A 13,807-nucleotide genomic window follows, 5' to 3' on the forward strand; every position below is an offset into this window, starting at 1 on the left:
ATTGCCATGGATACGATATTTATTTATCAATGGTTCATTCATGAATAAGGGTCGTATCCATGGCAATATTAGCTATTAGTTTCCACTATAACTAATTTTTGCCCATCACTGACTCTACAGACGCCTTGATTCGAATTGAGCGATGAACTAAAGCTAAGAGGTCCGCTCAAAGATCAGTCTAAAAGCACGGACATGTGCATTGGAATGGATAATACAGATCCTAGGTTTTTTCGGTGGTAAGCCTATAGAACTCGTGAATACGTACATATATCCAGGGAAAATAATAAATTTGAAAGATAAAGATGATAAAATAGAACAGGAAATTCTAAATCGGGTGGTGAAGACCAATGAACTCTACTACCATACATCGACAACAATCATTGGCAACCAGGAAGTAAGTAGAGAAGTCAAATTAAGGCTGTTTAAGTCGATGTTTCTTTCAGTGATCAGAATATTGGACAACTCTCGACAAACATGCAAGCAGGATCACATCTGCTTAAACGAGAATCATCAGAAGAATAATTGGTAAGACAATTAGGTAATGACAGGATTAGTGAGGATTTGGGTGAGAGATCAGCGTGTAACATCCTTAAAGATCGCTAGCTAAAATGATTAAGGCACTTCTGCGGAACGGAAGATAACCACAAAACCACAGGTGGTTTTCAAAAGGAAGACGTTCTCGTGAAAAACTCAGATGTAGATTTTTAGAATTTTAGGTATATTGGAATCGAGAATGTATCATTACGAAATAAGAAGACAAGCTGTGGATAGACACCAGTGAGAGGAAGATGAAGAAAATATGCTATTCTATGTTGCATACTAATTCAATTATGTTCTATTGGAATATAAGGATTATGTAATAATATTGATGAAGGGACTGTATTTTATGTAAGATAAAATATTATTTAAATTGTATTTTAAACAGATTTTTATTCTCATGCTGTGACAATATAAAATTTTCCAGGAACTCCGAGATTGTTCAAGCAATTAAATAAAATTTTGGTCACCTATCTCTGGTCACCCCATATGATATGATTTTAACAGTAAATTTTGAATGTGATATATTACATAATACTGCTACAATATATAATTTATAATTTATATAAGTACCATTATACATGAAAATATGACTTATTTCATATATTTGAGGATTTGAAATAAATATTGATTTTATTTGTTAATTGAATAAATATCTATATATATTATATAGATAATAAATATATTTCTCTCACCCCTTTTGTAAATAAAATAGTTATTTGTAATTAACTTTATATTGTTCTATTTTTTAAAAAAATCGTATGTTTGTTCTTTATAATTCATATGGAGTATTGGGGTCTCACTAAATCTTACCCATCTATGTTTAGTACAACCCACAATTTTTTCAATTTCCATTAGAAATACCCTTCAACTGGACAAAGAGAATTCGTTGTTCCAGTTGCAAATAAAATAACTTTATCCAACTATTTTTATTTTAGTGGATATGAGACTTAATTCTATTTAAATCATACAAGTTTGTCCAGGTAATTCGATATTATTATTAAATTTCAAGGATCGGAATGTAAGCGATGGGGTGAGGAAAAAAAATAGGTAATATAAAGGGATAAGAAAAAAAGTGTAAAAGTGAAAATTTAGTGAATAATAGGTCTTTTTCTATACAATCTACCTATGCCTGTACAAATTTTGCGCTTCATTATTGACCAAATTGTAAAATAATATTAATAATTTCACAATTTACAGGCGCAGGTAGAAAGAAAAAAAGCTTCATTCTTAAACTTGCCACTTTTACAATTCGTTTCTCACTTCCTAGTAGGGATTTATAGCAAATACGGATTAAATTTATAGTGAATACATAATAAAATCAGAAAATGAAAATACATTAATACTTTTAAATTGAGAAAATATTTTTTAGTAATTTGTTTTGTATTATTTATATGCTTTAATTTAAAACGAAATATTTTGGATTATTCAATAAAATCAATTTCTTCCAATATTTTTAATTAATAACCTTACCTTTATTAATTAAATGCTACTATATCAATGCTCATTAATCAATTAAAGTAAGTTATAATAAAGTTTAGATACAAGTTAGAGTACTTCCTTGTCAAACAAATCCGGATGGATTCGGTTTCACTAACTGTTCCAGAGAAAAGAGGAATCTCTCAGCCGTATGCTTCAGGAGAAGTGGGAGGGGGCAGAGAGAGAGGAATCAAATCAAGTTCACCCCCAAGTAAATCTAAGCGTGAAGAAATAAATAAGGCAAAAAAGAAAAGGCATTGGGAGGATATAGGCTGGAGGGGCGTAGGTTGAAGCTATTTAAAAGGTGGGATAATACAGGAACCTTGTGAATTCAATCAGGTCTTGTCTGGCAAGGATTGATCGTGTTTTGCGGGCCGTGTTCTCTAGATTTATAGACTTAAACATGAATCAATCACTCCAAATCCGCCCTGGTCGAGAAGTAGGCAGGCTTAGATTAGGTAAAAATTGGACGCGGATGCGGCTCGGCCTTAACAAGCCGCCAGTGACAATTGCTCACCAAAGACCAATTACTTTGCCACATCCTAACAAGCCCAGGGCTGACACGCCTCATTTAAAGCTATTCTTCAAATGCCTATCATCCATGTCGTGTATCGTATCAATAACATCCCTTAGACTTTTCAACATCTTATTTTTTTTTAAATATAAGGAGACGGTAAAGATAGACTAAAGTCGAATTTAACTATTTACTAACGACCAAAGTTTCGACCAACTCTACAAGTCTTTATCAAGGCTAAAATAAGAAGATACTGATCAGGTATAATTTTTTTTTATTTATTTAATAACAGATAGGCGAGTGGGACTCACATGGCTGATGTAACGGTTACATTTATTTTTTTTAACAATTGTATAAAACAATTATTCGGTTAATTCTTCTGTATGGCTCGGAAACGTGGACTATCTCCAGGGCTGGTGAGGTCTTGGAGAGGAAGATTCTACGTAAAATATTTGGAGCAGTCAAGGTTGGCCAGACATGGTCTAGACGTCGAACAAACCAGGAGCTCAAAGTTTTATATAAGGAACTAGACGTTGTCCAGTTTGTGAGGCTCAGTAGATTGAGGAGGGTAGGGCATGTTGCTCGGATGGCTAAGAGTGATCTGTCAAGGAAAATAGTGACAGAAGTACTATGGAGCAAGACGCATAGGAAGACCACGCCTTCGATGGATTGATGGTGGTGCCAGGACCATGATGGGAGTGAGGAACTGGATGGCGGCCGCAAAAGATCGTAATGATTGGTGGAAGCTGATGCAGGAGCCCAGAACTCGACGTCGAGTTGTGGAGCCGAATTAATAATAATAATTATGGGGAGGAGGGTATAGTCTTGTACAAAAGACACCCCTAACTATATACAACGTTAAAATTTAAAAAAAAAAACAACATTCATAGACCTGACAAAACAAACAATTGTATAAAAGAGGCAGAGAGTATAAAAGTGGCAGATAAATAAAAAAGACATCCATATGAACGAACTACCTTAAATTAAAAAAAATACTCCACCTTTATATATGTCACACTTTTTGCCGAACTGCTGAAGAAGAAAAAGTACATATGGTATCCGGAAGTGTATTGCGTGGATACCGAGGGCTCTGCAAGGTTTGTAAACATCCTTGCGTTTAGTTCGATTGAAAAGCAAGCACTAATAGTGGATCCCGCAATAAGATTTGAATTAAGTAAAATGATACAGGCAGAGAAAGAGAACATTTATACAAAATGGACTTTGCGTCGAAAAGAACCAGTTCAGGGCATCGCATATATTCGACTTGTAATAAATAATGCTCTCTCGTCCCCGTGAATATTGTCTATTGCCTGACTGTCAATATGATGTGTACTAGTAGTCAACACAGTTGAGCTGGTGCGAGCAATTTGTTGATCGAATTTCTCTCCCTACATAAGTTTTCCCTAGTCTGTATCTCCTTATTTTAAGAAGATTAAGACCTGCATTGTGAGTCGAAACGTTATAAACACACAGACTAAACCATAATTTGAAGTTTTAATTATCTATTTATTAAAATTTATAGTTGATGGTAAGGTTGATCCTAAGTCTGTATATAAAGTGAAATTTTATTGTTTTTATCCTATGAATGATATGTTTCTGAGACGCTGGAATAATTTATCTCGCAGATAAATTATATAAACGAGGAAAAGCTTTGGTGAATGGATGTGTGAAAATCACACTACATGTTGTGATTTAAATTTTAAGGAAAATAAAGGAGTTGAGTCCGCTGTTAGACGTAAAATTTATTTTTAGTAAATCCTATTTTGATAAATCCGCGGATTTATTTTGTTATTAGAAAATAAAAAATAATAATGATGCAGAATATCTATTGATTTCTTGTGAGAACAATCTTCAATCTTTTTTTTTTTTAATATAAAATGATAAGGTCAATATATTGGTTAATTTCATACGTAACAACCACAATCGTGGATAGATCCCATGGGGAAGTGGTTTCATCAATAATTTTAAAAACCAAAAATTGGGGAATTTTAAATCTAAAAATTTTTTTCAAAATAAAGTTTAAACCTTATGGCAGTACCTCCAAAGTTAAGAAACTGGGATTTCATAGACACGTTATGTTCGAATAATGTAGAAATTAACTGTAAAAACTTACAACGTCTAAATATAAAGTTATAATCCAAAAAGTTAGAATATTTCATAATATGGACTGAGAAAATTAAAATAATTTAATGTAGTTGGGGGAAGTATGATCAAAATTGATAAAAAAAATTAGAATTTTGCCTCTCTCAACAAATTTTTATAGGGACACCACTAACCACAACCTACAGTAAATAAAATTTAATTTGGCAAACATTAAAAGTGGTGAATTGATTATAAATAATATTAATAACTTAAACGTGCATAACTGAGCTCAAATTCTAATTTAATTGTCCGAAACGTTTTAACATTTAGAAGCTGTTTCCTCCCCCACATGTATGATCTTCCAACCTACTTCGCCTATAGAGAGCTAAGTTGTTTTCAAAGTAGAACTTTACTTTTAGAGTGTCTCCGTGTTCATTGGAGGTATAGGCCCCTTCTTTCTTCCCCTCGTCCTTACTTCGTGGTAACAAGAAGAAAGAATGCTCAATTTTTTATATAAAACAATTCGTCCGTTAGAAGGTGACTTAGAGACTTACAGTTTCTCATCAATACGGCATTTATTGCAGAATAATAGGTTTCTATTGCGTATGTTAGTTTTATTAGCTAATAAATTTATTCTTCTTATTCATTGATTTCGAAGAAAAATAACTTTTGATCCCACTTCATAAAGGCTTGAGCTCTCAAAGCAGGGAAATTCCTGGATTTTGTACAACTAGTTTGAAAAACTTCGTATTTAGAAAGTATATCAAGATCATTAAAAAGTCATGAGGTCACTGATTGGTATGCTGTATGCTAAGCGACCGATTAGAAAACTTTTCTAGAAACAGTTTCAGGAACGTCGTTAAAGTGGTGGTAGGGGGTATTAGGGGGTATAGTATCGCCCCCCCTGAATAATTTGATAATAAATTTGAGAATCTACTTCTAACTACAAAAATTATACTAAAGAATTATCCAAAGAGGTTATTATAACAAATAAAATTATAAACGCTATTTAGAGGGGTCTGTTTTTCAAACATGTTTTGGAAAAGGGAAAACTCTCAGCTTACATCCAGTGAGTTGGGAAATCCGGTCAAAATTGTAGGAAAATTTCAGATCCTTCCTCTAATAAGCTGTTGTGCCCCTGAATCAAACTTTTACATCAAATTTCTGCAATCAAAAATAATGATTTATTCTTAATTTCTGACGTACTAGATTTTCAAGGCATTGAGACTAGAATGTCCCTACTGCTAACAGATCATAGTTAAATAAAGTTGGAAATGAATATTATTCATATTCATTGCCAGTTAACATAATAAAAATAATGAACCCTACCGATTTTCAAGTTATATTTCATGTACCTAATAGCTCATAAGAAATAGTTTAAAGAAAAGTTATTCCGACTTCAAATTATAGAAGGTTGAATAATATCTGGGGCGTGAACAAAAGAACAACGATTTTAGGAAGAATTGTTGAGAACTTGGATACCAAAAGAATTAGATGATTTCGATAAATATTAAAAATCGAAATATCATTTTGATTAAACGTTTTATATAAGAGTGGTGTCATTTTACAAACGACAGAGTGTACCTATGGACTTTGAGATTTATTCTTCATAAAAAGGCAGAAAAATGAGTTTCTTTATTATTATTCCTGTCTGTATGATCCTTAGCTGTATCCAAGTTCTGAGCTCATTTAGTTGGAGGTAAAAAATATTTTTATTTTTTTTTTTAAAGTAAAATTTTGTTGAGCACGAAAATATTTTAGTTTGCTGTGGGTTTTTTCACAACCTATTACTTAATTAATCTCGATTTGTTATTCTGCTCAGAAACCTTTTAATTCACACCAGTTGTCAATATGTCGTAGTATCAGCCACGTAATTCACGCTCCATGAAAAAAAAGAATTATATGAAAATACCGTTTCGATCACATCGTCATGGCGTCGTCAATCAAAGAAACTATTTGTTGTTTAAATAAATAAATTTTATCCTATTTTAGTCTCAAAACATTTTATTCCTTCATAAATCCGACGTTTCAGTCGATCCTCAAGGGCAATCTATCACAATCAGATTTTATTATACATATGATCTTTAATAATTTTAACCAAATAAAAATATTATTAATAAATTATTATACCCTAATGCAATTAAGAACCCTATAATTTAAAAAACAACTTTATGCAGGCTATTCTGCCCAGGTCATAAATATCAGTCCACTAATTACTCTATGAGACATTAAAACGTTATGGAATCATATAATTTCGTTAATTGGCAATTCTCAGATTATGTTTAATTACCTAATTAGTCAGTTGTTTACATTAAATTAAAAATTAAAACTTTTTGTCACAGTCTTCTCTATTACAATTTGTCACAATATTTGTAACCTTCCCTACACTCAGGTTAGGCGTTTAATTTATTTATTACAACTATATTCTGGTTAAATTCCCTCTTTCTTTTATTATTACAATTCATATCAAGGTTAATTATAATTATCAACTTTAATTTCATCCTATATTTTTTATAAATTGATTTAACTCAAAATATCTGCACTGTGTCTGTTTTAAAGTTCACTGCATAATTAATGATTTTTGATATTTATACTACCTGTGTTAATCATCCATAAACTTTTTAAAAAAGAAGGTAACAACATATTTTATTTAGTGAAGTTATTACCTGATCTTACAAATTAATATCATTTATCTTTACTAAAATTGTTTCATGGACTGTTTGCACAATAGCTACCGTTCTTAGATTTATTGGAATTGTACCAAATCATTTTTTTTTTTTTTTATAATTTAAGTCGTAAAATCCAGAGTTGAGAAAATTCAATGTGATTTGAGACAGGTTAAATTTGTGTTAAAAAAATTATTTCATTTCAAAACGGATTTATCAGCGATCTACAAAAATTAAAAATCAAATTTTGGCAACAAATTCCCTTTGTTTGATACGATACAAAATACGGAGCTTGTGAATTTGTATTATTTTTATTTCCACTTTTTTCTTTAAAATCTAATAATTTTTTCAATGCTTTTATGATGCAGTCGTGAGGAGAAACTACTTATTGGTAGAACTCCAAAAACATTTCTTAAGGCCATTTTTAAATCAGACGCCAAAGAGGATTATGGTGAATAAGGAGAAAGCAAGGTGAGAAACAAGTGGATTCGAGTAGATGATAAATTTATCAAGGAAGGATTGATATCTGCTTGGGGCAAAATCAGCAATATATGAATCATTTAGGTTTATTAGTAGATAAGAATTTGTTATATGAATCTGTATAATAAAATGAGGAAGGGCTTGAAAAACAAAACAAAAACAATTCACTTTATATAAAAAAAAAAAAAAAAAAAGTCTTGAAAATAAATAACTTCTTCAGTTGTAATGGAACAGGTAAGTAAGGGAAAATAATTTATTTATTAATTTATTTAAGTTTTTACTTTTTCTTTTACTGTTTTGTTTATTGTTTGATGTCCTATGTAAGGAGCTAACCATTTATATGTTTCGCTCAAGATCTATAATTAACATTTGATAGAGAAAACAAATTAATAAAGCAATGTGTCGATAGTTCCTGCTTCAAGGTCATTATGTACGATTTTATGTTTTAAAAAGGAAGGGGAATTGAGTATTTTATAAAGAGGTTATATGGTTTAGTGGTGCCCAAGATCTCAGCTTCGTTAAGTCCAAACGTCGAGCAATTATATCTTAATTTTTAGTTTCAGTTAAATAAAAAAATATAAAAAAGTTTTTAGAAATTGTTTTATTTCATAACTTTTTAAAAATTGAAAATTTACGAGTTATATTAAGTTTCAAGGATTATCGTGGTGAGTTGGATTCTCTACATCTCAAATTCGCAAAGTCCAAATAGTCCTGATTATAGCGATGTAAACGAGTCTTTTGTAATTAATTGGAAGCTAAGAATATTTAATTAGTAAGTGTCCTAACAGTCGGATCGACAAATAATTTAATTATTTTATGAGCCTTATTAAATTTTGATAGATTCGGAAGAAATTTTAAGTGTATGCACATTAGGAAATGAAGAAGAAAAATATGACACGAGTATATGTAAAGGCAATATGAAATAGGAAAGGCGCATATTACAAGTGTTGGGATTTGAGTGAAATTCAGTTTGACGCGAGGGTCTGAGCTGGCTGCTAAAAGCTCCCTGGGAAACCGGCCACCTGCCCCACCACTTAGTTCTCCGTCCTTTTTCTTTTTTTTTTTTTTCTTCTTTCGGTTCAGCCAAAAAATAGCGTACCACTAACTAAGAGCCAATCACCGTTTTAAGAATCAAATTTCTTCCTACAGCCCCACTCTACCGTTTAGTTCCGGTTCACTTGACACTGTCCGCCTTTTAGCCACTATTTCTTCCCACTTTGGGATCGAGGGAGGCACGGAAAGAAAAAAGAAAAGGAAAAAAAAAAGGGGGGGGGAGAGAGGAATTGAGAAAGAAGGCTGAGGCAGTCAAACAGTCCAGCCACTTACAAATATCACCGGCATTGAACTTAGCTAATTATTTATTAATTATAATTTATCGCTAGATTGTCCAAAAAATATATTGAATCAACATAAAAATACTAAAAGCAATAAATCACAATACTGTCGAGACATAGTAAATTATAAAATCACGCATTTTATAGAAACAAAAATTTTAAATAAGGTGAAATGTGAAAAATAGGAAAATATTTGGAGTATATGTATATAACAAAATATATATATTATTTTGTGAATTTTAAAACTAATTTATAGAAATATATTACAAAAGAAATAAATTAGAGTAAATATGATAGATATGATTAGCCAAATTCCAAAGTCAATAGCGTGCAGGACATAATGGGATGAAATAAGGTATAAAAACATAAAAAATAGGGGTTAATTTTGATGTAACATTTTAAAATAATTAATAACAGTACACATTTAAGATTGGAATATGAAATTTTTTTTTTTTTTTTTAAATAAGAATATTTAATATGAAATATTGGAATCACCTCAAAACAGTTTAAATTTGTAAATTAATATGCAAACTAGCTGTGTTAAATTAGTTGTAATTAATTAACTTATTTATTTTAAATTAAATGTACAACTTTTTTTTTTTAAACTGTTGATTGTGCATTATTTTTATTTTAGAAGAACAGAGAACTGGATAATGGACAATCCGTCCGAGACGTTGTTCGGTCGACGAGGTAAAGTAATGAATTAAAAAAAAAAAACATTTCTTATAATATACCGATGTGGAGGAAAAATATACAATTGACATTTATACAACATCATGTACAATATAAAATAATTTAACTCCGTTATGAGAATACAACTGAACATTTTAGTTATTATTTATTTATATACTAATCATATTATTTCGAGGAAAAATTGAACCCTTTTTCTCTTCCTTAATTTTGTATTATAATGGACATTTCGAATTATATTAACTCATCTTCGACCTGAAATAATATATAATTCAGATTCAACATCTAAAAACAATGCTGACGTACAAATTACATTTAAAAAAACAACATATATGGATAAACACAGAACAAATTACCTCCATTTTACAGTACGTGTATAATTTTTCAGTTGTAGCAGTACTTCGACCTTTCTGACTACCAGATAACAATACAATCACTTCTCTAAATTTCAAATCCTATTAAATTTACTATATATAATTTAGGTGGCCTGGTAAATTAGGACACCTGAATAAAAAAATGTTGGTTATGATTTAAATTCACTAAGTAATTTTGGTTTATATAATATATTTAGTTTATTATTATTGGCCAGAGCTCATATTTTCATTTCGTAAGTTGTATAGTTTATATTTAATTATCCTCAATAAAGTGTATTTAACGAGTTGAAATAAATTACCTTTGTTATTTCATATTATATATATAAATCTAAGATTTTTTTAAAGAAATCACAAAATTTTTTTAAAAATAATTCACATCGTTATTTCAAATTGTTTTTACTTTTAGTCATTCTGTACTGCCTATTTTTCTACACACAACTTACTTTGTTATTTCGTTTAGATTCAAACTTATAATTTTTATAACGTAAGTGTTAAATGTTTATATAATTCCCTCTAATGTATGCTCGAAACGTCCATTTTAGTCAAAGATTTAAGAAATGAAAAAGGGTTGAATTTTTGCCAGGATATAATATAATTGGTATTATAAATGTATATATATTTTTGTTCAAGATTTTTCAGCACGTGGGGCTATTCTCTCCCACATTAAAACGTCGTTCACAAGATTACATTTATGTGTTTCAACATAATTAGAACGATAGAGTTTACATTTAAAATACCAACAAGCAATAAATTCGGTTAGGTTAACTTACCTTCATTATCTCCTAATATAAGGAAATACATCGTGCGAGGACTTAGGCCTCCATGATCTGTTGTGCCCATAGAATAATAATAATAACTTACCCTTAGGTTAGTCATTATACATGTATGATAGCCGTTAAACGAGATGTCCCAATTTAAAAATTAGTGTAAGGCTTATATTATATGCCAACTTCCGAAAATTACCTAATTATAATATATATCTCTATGAAGTTATGCTATTACACTTTCTCGAATATAACTTGAATTTTTTTTTAAATGAAACTTCTTCACTGACGTCATAAAATTCAAGAAAAAAATTATATGTGATTAAATTGATATCGTGATGCTAGGATGAAACGAAAGTGGTGGAGGGGGGGGGGAGCAACACTGTTCAATTTTAGCACGGGAATTTTTATATTGTATTAGGAGCATAGGAGCTTGAAGTAGTTTAACGATTCCGGCAGTGCTGGTCAGACTGAGTGAGCTCCTATTATAATATAAAGCATTTTTTCTATTAAAATTTACTTAAGAAATGTCTGTGTAATAATAATAATAATTAGAATAGATGTTCTAATTATTATTATGGAACTAATATTTTCTACATTAAGCTAACAGAGGGAAGGCTTGATCATTATTAATAAATTTTTAATAAACTACTTCATTTTTAGAATTTTCACTTCTGCCACAATTATTTTTATTTTTTATTTATATGACTTTTGAAAAATTGTCATATTTTTATAAAAATTGAGGTCTTGAATATATTATCTTTTTTTATCTAAATATTTTTTTTATTTATAGTTATATATTTTCCTTATTATTTTGTTCTCAACATACATTGAAACCAAAAAGTCTACGTCAGAAACTTGCTAAGACCGGTAAAAATCACATTTATACGTCTCATTTTTTTACTGTTTTGCTTTATAACACCAAATTTTAAGAGTCTTCCAGTATACTTACAGTGCTCGTGTAATTTTGTGTTATCTATTCATTATAGATAATATTTTAATTTATTTTATCTTTACTGCCTCTTGAATCACTATTAAATATTTTTATGAAATATTACATGAATCTTCCTGAAACAGCTATCCCTATGATTGTTAACATATTTTCGGTAAGAAAGTCGGCGCCATAAAAATATTCAAGTGAATGAACTTAAAATTCACTTATTAATCAAGCATTTGCCGAAATCATGTCATTAGAGTTGTTTTTGTTAACTGATTAGTGATTTAATGAGTATTAAATAGTATTAGTTGTTAAAAATACATTTGATTGTTTGAATAATCGGTATTTCATGAACATAGGAATTGTCGAGTATAGCTTTGTTCTGAAGCAGCCCAGTCTATATTGCAGTAACTGCTGCATCAGGGTAAGGAGGATTTTCAAGGATTTTTATCTCATATTTTGATAATACACTTCAAGGGTTTTGAAACGTAGCAACATATTTATAATTATGTCGATGATTCTGCGTACATGAAGTGATTCTTTAGGATTTTAATATATATTTTTGTAATTGATTTAAATATTAATAAAACAAGTTAAGAATCAGTCCATCTATTAACTTTAGCTATATTTTAGACGAGATTAAAACACATAATTTATAACCATAAATTTGAATAATCATATATTTGTGACTAGATGATTCTTCGTAAATGAAGTGGATCACGTTTAGCAGGTGACACTGTTTGGTAATTGCTGTAAAAGTTTTTAGAAGTTATTCAAATATCAGTTTGAAGTGAGAAAAAAAAAATCATTTATCGATAATAATTTTAATTATGATGTGTGCAAGATCATAATACACATCTTAAAAATAATAATGTTTAGAGTGGCCATTGTTTCGTAACCTATCTATTAAGTATATGATCCTATAAATAATTATATTAAAAAAAAGAACAAACTTAAAAAAAACACCGAAGTAGTAGCGATTTCTAAAAATTAACCTAATAAAACAATTTAAAAAATTGTTGAAATAAATAGTGTTTTAATCAACTATAATAATTTAATTTTTTAATTCAATCATAGAGAGTTAGTTTTAATCCTCCGCTCCAAAATAGCTAAATGAACATAGCTGTGAAAATCAAACATTTATTATTACTTAGAAAAATCTGACAGAGCCTCTAAAAAAATATGGAAAATGACATCATTTTCATAGAAAACAAATCAATCAAAAATTCCACCCTTATGTTAATTTGTTAAACTAATGTGGACCTGAGAGATATAATATAATGAGCTTTAAATTTATTAATTATTAAATTTATTCATGGATATGAAAGTTATCATGGTTTCAGTTATTCTTTAATAATTTTTTGTATCAATACTTTTTAGATGGAAAGTTCATTAATTTAAATGTAGAGAGTTTATTTATATACCATATATGCCGTATATACTTTATATACTTTTTAGGTGGAATAGAGTCACTTTTTTTGTTTTTGTTTTTAACGAATATTTACACTAACCGTGAACTTGAAAAAAAAGTGAAATAATTAAATCAGCATATTAATTATTATTTTATAATAATTCATTTTTTAAATTTAATATTTAATATCAGTTGATCTAGAGATGAAAGATCAATAATCTTTTTTCAGGAGTAACCTATGCATTTTATTTCCTTTAACACAATACTAACAAAACAACTGCATATAGACATATTTTACTATAAACATTTACTGAACTATAATATAAATTATTATTATTTATATGATATTATCACCACTTTTATAACAAACATACGTTTATGAAATTTATTTTGGTCTAATTTAAGTATTTCTCAAGGTTTTATAATTTCAGGTAAATGGAAAACAAAAATAAAATCATTTAGCCTTTCATTGATTAAATGACTTTCTTTAAAAATGAATTAAAACACACACACACACACACACACTATATATATATATA

General features: G+C 29.4%; 1 protein-coding gene across 5 annotated transcripts in view; it reads right to left on the reverse strand.

The window, feature by feature from the left end:
• Positions 1–13,807, reverse strand: part of onecut — a 196,024-nt gene that overhangs the window by 50,941 nt on the left and 131,276 nt on the right. The window lies entirely within an intron of this gene.

This window comes from Halyomorpha halys, unplaced genomic scaffold, assembly GCF_000696795.3.
Source record: "Halyomorpha halys isolate HHAL.00 unplaced genomic scaffold, Hhal_1.1 Scaffold241.1, whole genome shotgun sequence".
Lineage (NCBI taxonomy): Eukaryota > Metazoa > Arthropoda > Insecta > Hemiptera > Pentatomidae > Halyomorpha > Halyomorpha halys.